At 43.2% G+C, this 15,572-nt stretch overlaps 1 protein-coding gene and 1 pseudogene across 1 annotated transcript in view; both read left to right on the forward strand.

The window, feature by feature from the left end:
• The window catches only part of KIAA2012, a 138,618-nt gene that overhangs the window by 99,443 nt on the left and 23,603 nt on the right, over window positions 1-15,572 (forward strand). The gene's annotated exons all lie outside the window — the stretch shown is intronic.
• Window positions 50-15,148, forward strand: LOC106992415 (proteasome subunit alpha type-2-like; annotated as a pseudogene).

Here is a 15,572-nt window from a genome sequence, read left to right on the forward strand (position 1 = left end):
GTAGAGACCACTGGTTGGGGCTTTATAATCTTATAACCATAATTGTCAGATGAACTTCGCACTGTTAAAAGATGTCAATGGGAGGCCAGGTACGGTGGCTCATGCCTGTAATCCCAGCACTTTGTGAGGCCAAGGCGGGTGGATCACCTGAGGTCAGGAGTTTGAGGCCAACTTGACCAACATGGTGAAACCCTATCTCTACTAAAAATATAAAATTAGCTGAGTGCAATGACACATGCCTGTAATCCTAGCTACTTAGGAGGCTGAGACAGGAGAATCACTTGAATCTGGGAGGCGGAGGTTTCAGTGAGCTGAGGTCACGCCATTGCACTCCAGCCTGAGCAACAAGAGCGAAACTCCATTTCAAAAAAAAAAAAAAAATGCGTAAAGTCACAGATTTTGGATTTCACCCTTAACTTCATCTTTTTCTGTTTATATCTTGTACCATGTCCTTCAGTTGGCATCCAATCAAAAGTAATTTATTTTTATACTAAATTGACAAGAGTTTGTTGTTTTGAGGATATCAGACAACAGTATATTATGGTAGCCTGATCCTGGGTTTGGCTAAGCTTCTAAGCAGGTTTCTGTTCACATGAGCTCTTACCACCTCCATTTTCAAGGCAGAGTGACACTAGCCAGGGAAACATGCTCCAGTCTTCAGATCTGCCATATCATAAATCACACATGCAGAATGTGAACACTGACAGGGCTCCAAGGGCTTGGCTAAGTGCAATGGAGGTTTTAGGCAGCACAGAACATGGCCAAACCTAAGCAATGACCAAGTCAGTCAAAACAGATTTCCTGTCTCATGACAGAAAAGCAGGCACCAGCTGGGTTGCATAAAGGTTATTCAGACCATCTTTAATGCAATGAAATATCACCACAGAAAATTAAAGAAGGCATTTTCCTGTCCTGAATGATAAACGCTAATGTTCAGAAAGGATTCCAAGTATTTGAAGAAAAAAGAGGAAGGAGTGCCAAGGAATTTTTTTTAACTATTTAAGGATCAATTTTCAGCCGGACACAGTGGCTCATGCCTGTAATCCCAACACTTTGGGAGGCCACGGCAGGAGGATCACTTGAGGTCAGGAGTCTGAGACCAGCCTAGGCAACACAGCAAGATCCTGTCTCTACAAAAAATTTTTTAAATTTCTGGGCATGGTGGCACATGCCTGCAGTCGCATCACTCCAGAGGCTGAGGTGGGAGGATCATTGGAGCCCAGGAGTTTGAGGCTGCTGTGAGCTATGCTATGATCATGCCATTGCACTCCAGCCTGGGCAAAAGAACCAGACCCTGTCTCCAAAAAAAAAAAAAAGAGGATCAATTTTCTTCCCATAGGTCTTAAGGCTAATTACCAGGATTTTTTTCCTACTCTAAATTAAGTCGTGATCTTCATGGTTAATTATAAGCAGTGAACCAGCTGCCACCTGTGGTGAGAATATCATGAGTCTTAGACTTGGTGAGAACACTTCATCCAAGTTTCCACAAGAGAGGTCAAATCAGCAACCTCCAAATCAAAGTGGCTTTGAAAAATTGCTCTGGCTTTAAATACAAAACTTTCCACTTTGGGAAGCCGAGGAGGGCGGATCACAAGGTCAGGAGATTGAGACCATCCTGGCTAACACGGTGAAACCCCGTCTCTACTAAAAAATACAAAAAGCCGGGCGCAGTGGCGGGCGCCTGTAGTCCCAGCTACTCAGGAGGCTGAGGCAGGAGAATGGCGTGAACCCAGGAGGCGGAGCTTGCAGTGAGCCGAGATTGCGCCACTGCGCTCCAGCCTGGGTGACAGAGCGAGACTCTGTCTCAAAAAAAAAAAAAAAAAAAAAAAACACTTTCCACCCCTCTACCCCTGTCGAAAATCCAGGGAAATAGTAAAATTTTAATTCTTATTTCAATTCTTGTTTATTTCCTAGGCCAGTGGTTCTCAAACTTCAATGTGCATCAGAATCACCTGTAAGGCTTGTTAAACTAAAGATTTCTAGGCCCCGCCCTCAGAGTTTCTGATTCACTAGATCTGGGTTGAGGCCTGACGATTTGGGTTTTTAGTAAGTTCTCAGGTGATTCTGATGCTGGTGGACCAGCAACCACAGTTTTGAATCACTGCCCTGGGCCTTGTTTCCAGTATGTATTTCCCTGAATTTGGCAGCAACTCAATTTAACCTGTTCTTTTAAAAACAGTAGGAGGAAATAGAGGCAGGAGAATCACTTGAACCTGGGAGGCGGAGGTTGCAGTGAGCCAAGATTGTACCACTGCACTGCAGCCTGACGACAGAGCAAGACTGTCAAGAAAGAAAGAAAGAAGAAAGAAAGGAAGGAAGGAAGGAAGGAAGGAAGGAAGGAAGGAAGGAAGGAAGGAAGGAAGGGAAAGAAAAGTATCTGTCACAAAGTGCTCAAGAAGGGATATTCATCTACTTTTTAAAAAGCTTTAATAGGAGACACAATTTGCTCCTTGTCAGGAGAGCCTTATTCTAAGGTAACAACCTGATTTCTTTACTTTCCCAGTCTCGGTGGCAGAAGGGGCATTGGGGGATGCATATAGTCCTCTGCTTAAGTCCAGGTGTGGGCAGCAGACCCGAAATGAATGAAGCAGCCTTCCAGCCTCTGCATTCAGTGAAGTTACTGGGACATAACTCCTTGGGACATGACAGAACCGCTTTAAGAGTCAGGAGGAGTGAGAGATTTGGGGAACCCTGCATGAGGTGCAAGGGGTCCTTAAGGAGCATCCTGGAACAATGTCAGGGGTGGGGATGAAAGGCAGGTATTATGGAAACTCTCAGAAACCAATGAGCCATTTCCATCATTTCTGTTCTGTCAAAAAAAGGAGGCCCAGAGCCCTATTGCCTTATTCAAGAGACAGATGTGTAGTAGATAGGATGTTGGTACAACTGTTCTAACAAAGGCCAAAGTAAAGTGACTTCAAACACGATGGAAGGATTATTCCTCTCCTATGGAAAAGTCTGAGCTGGCAGGCAGGGGGTCCCTGGGGCCCCTGAAGTCTAATTCGATTGCACACATGCTTATTGGGTGGCTACTAAGTACCACCTATAGCCCCATGTGTTATGTGAGCTGCTTGAAGGCAAGAATCATGCCTTATTCAGGCCCGGTAAATGTTTCATAAATGAATGAATGAGTCAAATGAATAAATGAATGAATATGCTGAGTATTCAAGGGATTCAAAGATGACAAAACCAAGTTTCCCACCCTCAAGGCCTCACAGTGAAGACTTCAACTGCAGGCATGATGTTACCTGTGAGGAAACAGTGCCTCCCAGGGTTACTAAGGTCATAGCCCTCTAACGAGGGTGCAGTCAAGGAACCTACAGCCACCAGCCAGAACCTGCATCTTCACCATAGACCCAGAAGCAGCCAACAGGCAACAGGTGACTGATGCTGATGGGGAAGGAGGACACTGGCTCTATCAGCTTCTTGGTGAGTGTCCCAGCAGTCAATGCTCTCATTAACCCAATAAGGCTGGTCTAATTCCTGGCTGGTGTTCCAAGTCATTTCATCATAGCGCAGTCTAGACCAGAGATTTTTTTTTTTTTGAGATGGAGTCTCGCTCTGTTGCCCAGGCTGGAGTGCAGTGGCGCGATCTGGGCTCACTGCAAGCTCTGCCTCCCGGGTTCACCCCATTCTCCTGCCTCAGCCTCCCGAGTAGCTGGGACTACAGGCACCCGCCACCCCCCTGGCTAGTTTTTTGTATTTTTTTTTAGTAGAGATGGGGTTTCACTGTGTTAGCCAGGATGATCTCGATCTCCTGACCTCGTGATCCGCCCGTCTCGGCCTCCCAAAGTGCTGGGATTACAGGCTTGAGCCACCGTGCCCGGCCTAGACCAGAGATTTTTCTAAGAACCACTTATGTAGATCCATTCTAGCCAGCACCTGGGAACTTATTAGAAAAGAGAATCTGGGGTCTCACCCCAGACCTGCCTGTGTTATAACAAGGTCCTCAAATGATTCATATGCCCGTTGATATCTGGGAACCACTGGAATCTATTCATCGAGGAAAGTGGGTTTCAGATTCAAAAGACATGGATTCCTTTACCAGTTGTGCCTTTGGGCCTGGTTCTCTGGGCCTTGGTCTCCTTTCCCATAAACCAAGGAGGCTGTGATGGATCATCTCTAGGGCCCCATTCCATTCCGATGCTCTGGCCATCTATGAGTCGCTCAGGCTTGCACAGTGGTAGGCTGCAGATCCACGACTGGGGCCGGGCCTACTTCCCAAGCTCATCCCCAACCCCCACTTCCGGGGAAGGCCAGCCTGCCACCTTCACTGTGTCCTACATAAACCTCTGCTACCACCCAGCCTCCCTCAGGTGACAGCCTGGAAGGAGGCCATCCAGGTGCCATTTGTGAGCCCTGGCTCAGTGCAGCAACAAGTTAGAGCTCAATGGGTCAAGATGGGAGCACTACTTTGCCGTGGTGCTCCTGCATGGCATGAGGACTCCATAAACCCCTGGGCCTCTGGAGGCTTCCACTTCCTGATCTGAAAATAACAAAATTGACCTTCCAATATCGTTTCCCACTTTCTGTGATTCAATGACATTGGAACTGTTTCTGTTAAGGGGAAAAGCAGAATCCACAGTGCTACCACTGAGATAGCTCCACGGTTCAGCCTCCAGGTTCAGGCCTTCTTAATTCTTTAACCACCGACTGCCTGAATGGAAGCGTCCATTATTCACTCAACATACACTTGCTGATCCCTGCTAAGTTTCATAGCCTTCATGGTTGGATAAAACACACTCCTTACTGCAGCTCCCGCTTTGGTGGAGGAAACAGATATGTGTGCAGACAGCTCCAGTGAGTGGAGTGTGATCAGTGCTCTAAGAGAATACAGGAAGGACAACTGACCCAGACCCGGGCAGAAGGGATAGGGAGAAATCAGCTAGGGTTTCCTGAAGGAGGTGATGGCTGACATGAAGGAAGGCATTTACTGAACCTAGATTGCATTCACCCATTTGTGATGAAGACATCGAGAGAAGGCAGCAGTTCTTACTCCCTGTGTGCCAGGCACCAGGCTATGCATTTTCTGTAAAGTGCCTCATTTAACTTTTATACTAATCCTGTAAAGAAGCAGCCCTTGATATCCCTATTTGTCAGATGAGACAATTGAGGCAGAGTGGTTAAGTACCACATCCTTGGTCACAGAGCTGGGCAACAGTGAGGCTGACCTCCCCAGGCCATCTGCATAGATTAATTCTGGATGTTAACAGCTATGAAAAAAAGGGTTTGCCCCCCTCCCCAGGGGAGAAAACAGCAAGGTCCCGGGAAATCAAGATTTAAAGAAATACTACACACACACACACACACACACAGACACACACACACATATACACAGACACATACACATATACATACACAGACACACACACAGACACATAGACACACACACACACACACACACACACACACCAACTAGAGAAATATGAATGAAAACATTCTTCAAACAGTTTTTTGGGGGTTTTTTTGTGTTTTTTTTTTTTTTCCTTTTTTGAGACGGAGTCTTGCTCTGTCGCCCAGGCTGGAGTGCAGTGGCGCGATCTCGGCTCAGTGCAACCTCCGCCTGCCGGGTTCACGCCATTCTCCTGCCTCAGCCTCCGGAGTAGCTGGAGCGCCCGCCACCTCGCCCGGCTAATTTTTTGTATTTTTTAGTAGAAACAGGGTTTCACCGTGTTAGCCAGGATGGTCTTAATCTCCTGACCTCGTGATCCGCCCGCCTCGGCCTCCCAAAGTGCTGGGATTACAGGCGTGAGCCAAGCAGTTTTTTTAAAGGGAAAAAAGGTGTGGCCAATCGGGGAGGGAAGCCAAAGTGGCCCAGCAGTGCGGCATCTGCGCCTCCACGGCGGCAGGGGCTGCGCAGCAGGCGCGCCGGGAGCAGCTCCTCTCGGGGCCGGCGGGGTTTGTGGCTTCAATAGCGCCACTCCGGGTCCCCGCGGCGTCGGAGAAGCTTCTGCCTAGCGTCTCTCAGCTGCGTGAGTCGTCCCGGCCTTACAAAAGGAGCTCCTCGCCGGTGAGCTCAAGACCCCAGGCGGGCTCTCCTCGAAAGGTCGCTTCTCCGGGTGTGTCGCCTCCTTTAGTCTTTTCTTTTCCTCTCTGTGGTTGCTTGTGATGTCTCTAACGCTGGAGCCTCCTGTGGACTCCATCCCGAGGTGGAGACTGGCAGAGCTAGAAGGGCTAAACAACTGAAAAGCAAGCACGCATAGTCGCTTTGGAGAAGGCAGGGAGGCAGGCAAACCCCTGAAGTGCCACCGAAACAATTTGGACTTTTTAATTGATACCGTTTTATTTTGGCCAGTTTTCCACTTAGGTGTGGAGAAAAGGGAAGTAATTTCCGGCATTTACTTTTTTTTTTTTTTTTTTTTTTTTTTTTTTGACAGAGCCTTGCTCTGTTGCACAGGCTTGAGTGCAGTGGTGCGATGGTTCACTGCAACCTTCGCCTCCCAGGTTCAAGCAATTCTCCCTCCACAACCTCCCGAGTAGCTGGGATTAGAGGCACCTACCACCATGCCCTGCTAATTTTTCTATTTTTATTAGAGACGGGTTTTCGCCATGTTTGCCAGGCTGATCTCGAACTCCTGACCTCAGGTGATCCTCCCGCCTCGGCCTCCCAAACTGTTGGGATTACAGGTGTGAGCCACCGTGCTTGGCCATTCTTGGACTATGAAGCAAGACATAATGCTAGGTGCTTTATTGAATTTATTTTATCCTCACTATAACCTTATGAGGTAAAGTGCATTATCCCTATTCCACAAATGAGGAAAATGAGGCTCAAAGAGGTTAGGTAACTTGCCCCAGGGCACACAGCCAGTAAGTGGAGAAGCTGAGAGATGAACCCAGGTTTCTATGACTCCACAGTCCTTGAATCTTTGAGTTGTGCTGCCATCCATGTGTTTCTGAGAGGAAATAGTAAAAAGTCAGGGAGACATCACGAAATTATGGCAGTATGTTTTTTAAGCCAGCATGAATCTTGGAGGTGATCTAGAAGTTCTTTTATATTATGGATGAAGAAACCTGAGGTCTACAAGTCAAGAGAATTGTGCATGACAACTAATTATTAAAACCAGGGTAACTGGAGTCTCTGCCCAGTGTTTGTGGTTATCTAGTTCAGTTCAGTTCCGTTCAGGTCAGTTTCATTTTGAAGGCTTTTCCTTGGGCAGTTTCCGGCTTCAGGAATAAACAGCTCCAGAAGGAGCAAGTGTAATGATTGCCTGACCTGTGCAAGGAAGTGAGGAGTAGCCAGTTTTGGAAAAGTTCCTCCTAACACCGTGGAGAAAACAGGGAGACCAGATGTGTGTGCCCAGGAGTCCTGGTGGTGCCACTCACCAGAATCTACAGCCTGGAAGATGGCACCATGCAAAGGTCTGGGGCTCCTTGCTCCCCACATTGCCCAGTATGATGCCTGCACAGTCACAGCACAGCACACTGCCAGGCCCTGCTATCTGCAGACCACAGTACTGGGTGCAAAATATTCTGCTAGTCCTTAGCACCTAGATGACCTAACTCTGGTACTGCTCTATCTTTCCTCTGGGAAGTATTTCAAAGTTCTCCTTCATATTGGAGGAGGAGGAAGTAGGAAGTGGTGCACCCTTAAGAATGTTTCTGGCTTACTCCTACTCAGCCCAGACTGAGGAAGTCCCCCCTCAAGGAAGTCCCCCAGAGTCCCAGAGAGCAACAGTCATCCCTTGATTCTGAAAATTCTCCTCACTTTCCAGGGAGAAAAGCTCATTTCTAACAAGAGACCTAAATTTGTCAAAACCCAAAAGCAGCTAAAACTAGAGATAAGGACAACATAAGAAAGGAAAATTATAGGCCAGGTGTGGTGGCTCACACCTGTAATCCCAGCACTTTGGGGAACCGTGGCGGGCAGATCACATGAGATCGGGAGTTCGAGACCAGCCTGACCAACATGGAGAAACCCCATCTCTACTAAAAATACAAAATTAGCCGTGTGTGGTGGCATATGCCTGTAATCCCAGCTACTCAGGAGGCTGAGGCAGGAGAATCACTTGAACCCAGGAGGCAGAGGTTGTGGTGAGCCAAGATAGCGCCATTGCACTCCAGCCTGGGCAACAAGAACGAAACTCCGTCTCAAAAAATAAAAATAAAAAAAGGAAAATTATAGACTAATCTCACTTATGATCAAACATACAAAACTCCTAAATAAACTATTAACCAATCAAATTCTTAAGCTTATATTTTTAAAAGTATTAACAATATACACAACTGAATTTGGTTTATCTCAAGAATTCAAAGAGGATCTAACATATGAAAATATGTTTATAATCCACACCAACAGGTTAGTGGGGAAAAGCCTTAGGGTCATCTCAATAGATGCAAAAGGAGAAAAGTAAAATTCACCCATTCCCAATTAAAACTGATCAGACTAAGAATAGAAGAAGGCTTCTTGATTTTGACAGAGTATCCATGAAAAATCTATAGTAAATATCACACTTGAATGGTAGAACTTGAGAAGCATTCTTTATTTTATTTTATTTTATTTTTTATTTTTTATTTATTTTTATTTTATTTTTATTTATTTATTTTTTTGAGATGCAGTTTTGCTCTTGTTGCCCAGGGCTGTAGTGCAATGGCACAATCTCAGCTCACTGCAACCTCCACCTCCCAGGTTTAAGTGATTCTCCTGCCTCAGCCTCCCAAGTAGCTGGGATTATAGTTGCTTACCACCACACCTGGCTAATTTTTTGTATTTAGCAGAGATGGAGTTTCACCATGTTAGTCAGGCTGGTCTCGAACTCCTGACCCCAGGTGATCCACTCTACTTGGCGTCCCAAAGTGCTAGGATTACAGGCATGCAGCACCACGCCTGGCCAAGAAGCATTCTCTTTAGAGACAGGACTAGGAGAAGGATGTCCTCTATCATTGATTCTATTCAACATTGTACTAGCAATGCTAGCCAGAATGGTAAAGAAACCAAAGAAAGGAAAGATGAAGGGATAGGAAGGAGGAAAATGACACTGGTATTATTTCCAGACTATATTATTACTTATATGGAAAATTCAAGGAACTGTACAGACAAGACATTAAAAGACAAACAGAAGAATTCAGCAAGATTACTAAATACAGATCAATAAACAGAAATCAATTGTGTAAAAAGCAGTGTTTGGAAACATAAAGCACAATTTAAAAATAGAATTTAAAAGTAATTGTTATTATGGAAAACTACAAGCATACACAGAGGTGAACAGAGCAGCACAATGAACCCCATATACCCATCTCTTAGCCAATATTGTTCACCTATATCTCCAACTCCTTTCTCCCATGTTATTTTGAAACAAATTTTAGGTTCACATCATTTTACTCATGGATACTTGAGAACATATCTCCCAAAGATGAGAAATGGCTTTTAACATAATCATAATACCATTATTACACCTAAAATTTAAGTAATTCTTTTTTTTTTTTTTTTTTTTTTTTTTTTGAGACGGAGTCTTGCTCTGTCGCCCAGGCTGGAGTGCAGTGGCGCGATCTCGGCTCACTGCAAGCTCCGCCTCCCAGGTTCACGCCATTCTCCTGCCTCAGCCTCCTGAGTAGCTGGGACTACAGGCACCCGCCACCGCAACCTGCTAATTTTTGGTATTTTTAGTAGAGACGGGGTTTCACCGTGGTCTCGATCTCCTGAAATTGTGATCCGCCCGCCTCGGCCTCCCAAAGTGCTGGGATTACAGGCATGAGCCACCACGCCTGGCCTAGTAATTCTTTAATATAATTGAATATTCAATCAGTTTTCAAAGTTCAAATTATCCATAATTATTATAATTGTTTTGGAATTTGCAAACCAACTGTTTGCAATTGGTTGATATGGCCTTTAAATCTCATTGAATTTATAAGTTCCCTTCCATTTCTTTTTTTTTCCCCTTTTAGTGTATTTGTAGGAAATAGGGTCACTTGTCTTGTTGAGTTTGAATCTAGACTTCGTGGATGCATCCTCATGGTGTGGTTTAACATGTTTCTCTGTCTTCCACACGTCCTGTAAGTTAACACTTGGATCTAGAGACTTGCTCAGATTCCGGTTTGGTTTGGTTTTTCCTTTTGGCAGTCTATAAATTCAGTGCAATTTCAGTTTTAAAAATCCCCAACAGGGTTTTTGGCAGAACACGATTAGCTGGTATTAAAATTCATATAGAAAAGCCAGAAATAGCTGTCATGGTCTGAATGTTTGTGTCCCCCCAAAATTCACATGCTGAAACCTAATCACCAATGTAAAGGTATTTAGAGGTCGGGCCTCTGGGAGATGATTAAGTCATGAGGGCAGAGCCCTCATAAATGGGATTAGTGCCTTTAAAAAAGAGGCCCCAGAGAGCTGTCTTGCCCCTTTTATCATGCGAGGACACAAAAGAAGGTGCCCTCCATGAACCAGAAAGTGAGACTTCCCCCAGACACTGAATGTTCCAGCACCTTGATCTTAAACTTTCCAGCCTCTAGACCCATAAGAAATAAATTTCTGTCGTTTTTAAGCTACCCAGTTTATGGTATTTTGTTATAGCAGCCTGAAACAGACTGAGACACTAGCCAGTATAATTTTGAAGAAAAACAAAGTGGAAGTTTGCCCTGACAAATATAAAAACTTATTTTAAAGCTGTGAAAAATAAGACTGTGTGCTATTGGCTTAGAGACAGACAGAAGAGAATAGAGAATACAGAAATAAATGTGACCATGTATGGAAACTTGATATATAGCAAAAATGGCATTATAAAGGGAAATAGTGGAGAAAGGATGATCTATTATTCACTATATAATTTTGAGACAACTGGTTATGCAATTTTAAAATTCTCACCTCACAAAATATCAGGTGTATTCAGGGGCTTAATGTCAAAAAGCAAAATTTAACTTTTAGAAGAAAATATAACAGAATAGCTTTATGAATTTGGGAAAGGAAAAAACTTTTTACCTATTATTCATAACACAAACCATGAAGAAAATTATTGATAAATCTTTTTTTTTTTTTTTTTTTTTTTTTGAGACAGAGTCTCACTTTGTTGCCCAGAGAGTGCAATGGCATGATCTTGGCTCACTGCAACCTCTGTTTCCTGAGTTCAAGTGATTCTCCTGCCTCAGCCTTCCAAGTAGCTGAGATTACAGGTGTGCACCACCAGTCTGGCTAATTTTTGTATTTTTAGTAGAGACAGGGTTTCACCATGGTGGCCAGGCTGGTCTCAAATTCCTGAACTCAAGTGATCAGCGTGCCTTGGCCTCCCAAAGTGCTGGGATTACAGGTGTGAGCCACTATGCCCGGCCAATGAATCTGACTATATTAAAGTTTAAAGTTTTCAACAAGACAGTATAAAGTTAAAAGCCAAATTACAGATTAGAAGGAGATACCTGCAATGCATATAGCCAACAAAGGCTTAGTAACCAAAATGCAGCAGCATTTCTTCCCTCTACAAATAGGGGAAAAAAAAGACAGTCAACCCAAAGGAAAAATGAGCAAATGATATGAACAGGCAACTAACAGAAAAAGAAACCCAAATAAATGGCCATACAGAAAAAAGAAGTTCTCCCTTCCTACTAATCAGGACAATCCAAATTAAAATAAAAAGATATCATTTCATATATATCAGACCAGCAAAAGTTTAAAAGTCTATAAACATTGTTAATGAGGATATAAACTTTTAGTAATTTAGAGCAATTTGGAAATATCAATAAATTGAAGATGCATATATCCTGCAACCCAAAAAGTTCATTCCCAGGTATCCTTTAGAGAAAGTATAGATGAACAGTGACTCACCTAAAAAGGTTCACTGAAACATTCTTTATAATCACAAACAATTGGAAATAATCAAAATGGCCATCAATGGTAAAATGGATTTTAAAATGTGCATATATTCATACAATGGAATACTGTATGATAGCTGAAAATAAAATTACATGTATTAACATGGGTTAATCCCAAAAACCTTATTAAGGGTTTTTTGCCTTATTAAGCAAAATAAGGCAAGTTGAAAAAGTTATACAAATATCATTTATGTAAAATTTTAATATGGAAAATAATACTATATATTGTTTACATGTGCATTTATATGTGATACAGATATAAAAATATATATGAAGACTGATAAATATCAAATTGAAGAGACTGATTACCTCTGGGAGAGAGAGGGAAATGGGATTATATGTGCCTTAATCCATTTTGTGTCACTATAACAGAATGCTTGAGATTGGGTAATTTATGAAGAACAGAACAGTCTCCCACAGTTCTGGAGGCTGAGAAGCCCAAGATCAAGATGCAGGTTTCTTACTGTGTCCTCACATGGTGGGAGGCAAAAAGGCAAGAGAGAGGGAACCCATTCCCACAAGCCCTTTTTATTTTAAGAGATGGGGTCTCTCTACGTTGCCCAGGCTCAACCTGAATTCTTGGGCTAACACTATCCACGGTCTCAGCCTCCCAAGTAGCTGGGACTACAGGTGTGAATCGCTGTGCCCAGCCCACAAACCCTTTTTATAGCAGCATTAATCCATTCATAAGGATGGAGCCCTCCATGACCTAAACACTTTTTATTAAGCCCCACCTCCCAACACTGCTGCATTGAATATTGAGTTTCCAACACATGAATTTTGAAGGAGACAATTCTATTCAAACTATAGTAGCATGTGATAAATGAAGTCTTGGACTGTGTCTTAAATGTTTTCTTTCTTTAGAAAATGCATGACTCAGGCCGGGCACAGTGGCTCATGCCTGTAATCCCAGCACTTTGGGAGGCCAAGGCAGGCAGATCACAAGGTCAGGAGTTCAAGACCAGCCTGGGCAACATGGTGAAACCCTATCTCTACTAAAAATACAAAAATTAGCTGAACATGGTGGCACACGCCTATAATCTCAGCTCTTCGGGAGGCTGAGGCAGGAGAATTGCTTGAACCCAGGAGGCAGAGGTCACAGTGAGCTGAGATGGTGCCACTGTACTCCATCCTGAGCAACAGAGTGAGAGTCTGTCTCAGAAAAAAAAAAAAAAAAAAGAAAAGGAAAGAAGAGAAAGAAGAAAGAAAAGAAGGAAAGAGAAAGAAAGAAAGAAAGAAAGAAAGAAAGAAAGAACGAAAGAAAGAAAGAAAGAAAGAAAGAAAGAAAGAAAGAAAGAAAGAGAAAGAAAGAAAGGAAGGAAGGAAGGAAGGAAGGAAGGAAGGAAGGAAGGAAGGAAGGAAGGAAGGAAGGAGGGAGGAAAAAATGCATGACTCAAAGATGGCAAAATGTTAAAATTTTACGAAACTAAGTGGTAAATCCATAGGCAATGAGTACACAGTATTTTTCCTATACTGTGAATGTTTAAGATATTTTATAGACTTTTAAAAAGTAGTTAAAAGTTGTAGGTTATTATTCAAAGCACTGACTTCGTTTGTTCCAATACTTCCTAAATATCAGGTTATTTTACGAAGAGAAAAAAAAATCACCCTTCTATGGCCCACATCCCAAAACTGGGAAGGTTTCCATTCTAGTCACAATGGAAGTTTCACCAATGTAGAACCTCAGCTTTTGGTCAATACAAATGCGCCCTCTGCTGGTTCTATCGTGCCCTGTCCCTGAGTTCAAAATAGTTGTGAAGAGCAGTGAAAGTCTTCAGTGAGAGTTTTTTCACAGCCAGCCATGTTAAGGAAAGAAACCCTCACAGAACTACCCTTTGACACTAAGATACTTTAATTAGCTTCTGCTCTCTGGTAATGTTACATATTATCCAAGACAAAATAAGTTCCAAGGTACAGCTCCAGTTAACCTTTCCAGTTTCCTCAACCACCTTTGCTCGTTAATAATCTTGTGCCCCTCTAAAGTCTGGAGGTTGATTTGTGAGACAGTGAACACCTCCCTGAACCTGAGTAGAAGCAGAAGAAAACCAAAGTTGCAAAGAAGCTCTTGGGTGGGGAAACCACAATCTAACATTGAAAAATAGATTAACTGTAGTATTAAGGGAATGATGCCAATGGAATAATGGGTGACCTTTTCTTTTCAAATCTTTCTTTAAAACCATGACATCTTCAAATAAACAAAACTGAGGATAAATAAATTAATTCATGCAAGAATCTACTTCTCAGAGAGAAAGGCACGAATTGAGTATTAGCGTCTTCCTTTCAAAAACAGTTTTGTGTTTTGAGGTTGGTTTTAATATTCATCTTCCCCACTGGAATGTAAGCTCCCTCAGACCAGAATCTGTGTCTGTCTGATTCAAATTGGTACAAATTGTCTGGGGAACAATTTGGCAGTAGGCATTGTGACTTCAAAACTGTACATCCTTGTGCTTTGGCTCTTCGGGTAAAGATGGCGGAGCTTTTCGCTAACTGCATTCAGCCGCTCTGGTAAACTTCTCTAGATTGAATACACTTTGGCTGCTGTACCTGGAGGAGCCCTGTCAGTGGGAATTAAAGCTGCAAATAGCAACCGAGAAAAAACAGAAATTCATTCTGTATGATGAGCGAAGTGTACACAAAGTGGGACCAATTATCAAGCATACAGGTTTGGTGTACAGTGGCGTGGACCGAGATGTGCACAGAGCTCAAAACTAGCTCAACAATACTATCTTGTGTACCAAGTGCCCATTCCCACAGCTCACCTAGTACAGAGAGTGGCTTCTGTGATGTAAGAATGTACTCAGTCAGGTGGTGTTCGTTCATTTGGAGTTTCTTTACTTGTTTGTGGTTGGAATAAGGGACGACCATATTTATTTCAGTCAGATCCATCTGGAGCTTTCTTGGCATGGAAAGCCACAGCAATGGGAAAGAACTATGTGAATGGGAAAACTTCCCTTGAGAAAAAATAAAATGAAGATCTGGAACTTGAAGATGCCATTGATACAGCCGTCTTAACCCTAAAGGAAAACTTTGAAGGCCAAATGACAGAGGATAATATAGAAGGTGGAATCTTCAACGATGCTGGATTTAGGGGGCTTACTCCAACTGAAGTTAAGAATTACTTGGCTGCCGGCCGGGCGCGGTGGCTCATGCCTGGAATCCCAGCACTTGGGGAGGCCGAGGTGGGCAGATCACCTGAGGTCGGGAGTTCAAGACTAGCCTGATCAACATGGAGAAACCCTGTCTCTATTAAAAATACAAAATTAGCCGGGCATGGTCGTGTGTGCCTACAATCCCAGCTACTCAGGAGGCTGAGGTAGGAGAATCACTTGAACCCGGGAGGCGGAGGTTGGGGTGAGCCGAGATCACGCCATTGCATTCCAGCCTGGGCAACAAGAGTGAAACTCCTTCTCAAAAAAAAAAAAAAAAAGAAAAATTACTTGGCTGCTATAGCATAACAATGAAGTGACTGAAAAATCCAGAATTTCAGATAATCTATCTACTTAAACATGTTTAAAGTATGTTTTGTTTTGCTTTTTGCATACTTATTTCTACATGGTTTAAATCGACTGTTTTTAAAATGACACTTATAAATCCTGATAAACTGCTAAACCCACAAAAAAAGACTGTACATCCGTTAATAATCAGAAATATGAACAAAGAGTAAATTTTTTAATAATCAAAACATTCCTGGCCAGATGCTGTGGCTCACGCCTGTAATCCCAATACTTCGGGAGGCCGAGGCAGGTGGACCACTTGAGGCCAGGGTTTAAGACCAGCCT

The sequence above is a fragment of the Macaca mulatta genome, chromosome 12, assembly GCF_049350105.2.
Source record: "Macaca mulatta isolate MMU2019108-1 chromosome 12, T2T-MMU8v2.0, whole genome shotgun sequence".
In the NCBI taxonomy this organism is placed as follows: Eukaryota; Metazoa; Chordata; class Mammalia; order Primates; family Cercopithecidae; genus Macaca; species Macaca mulatta.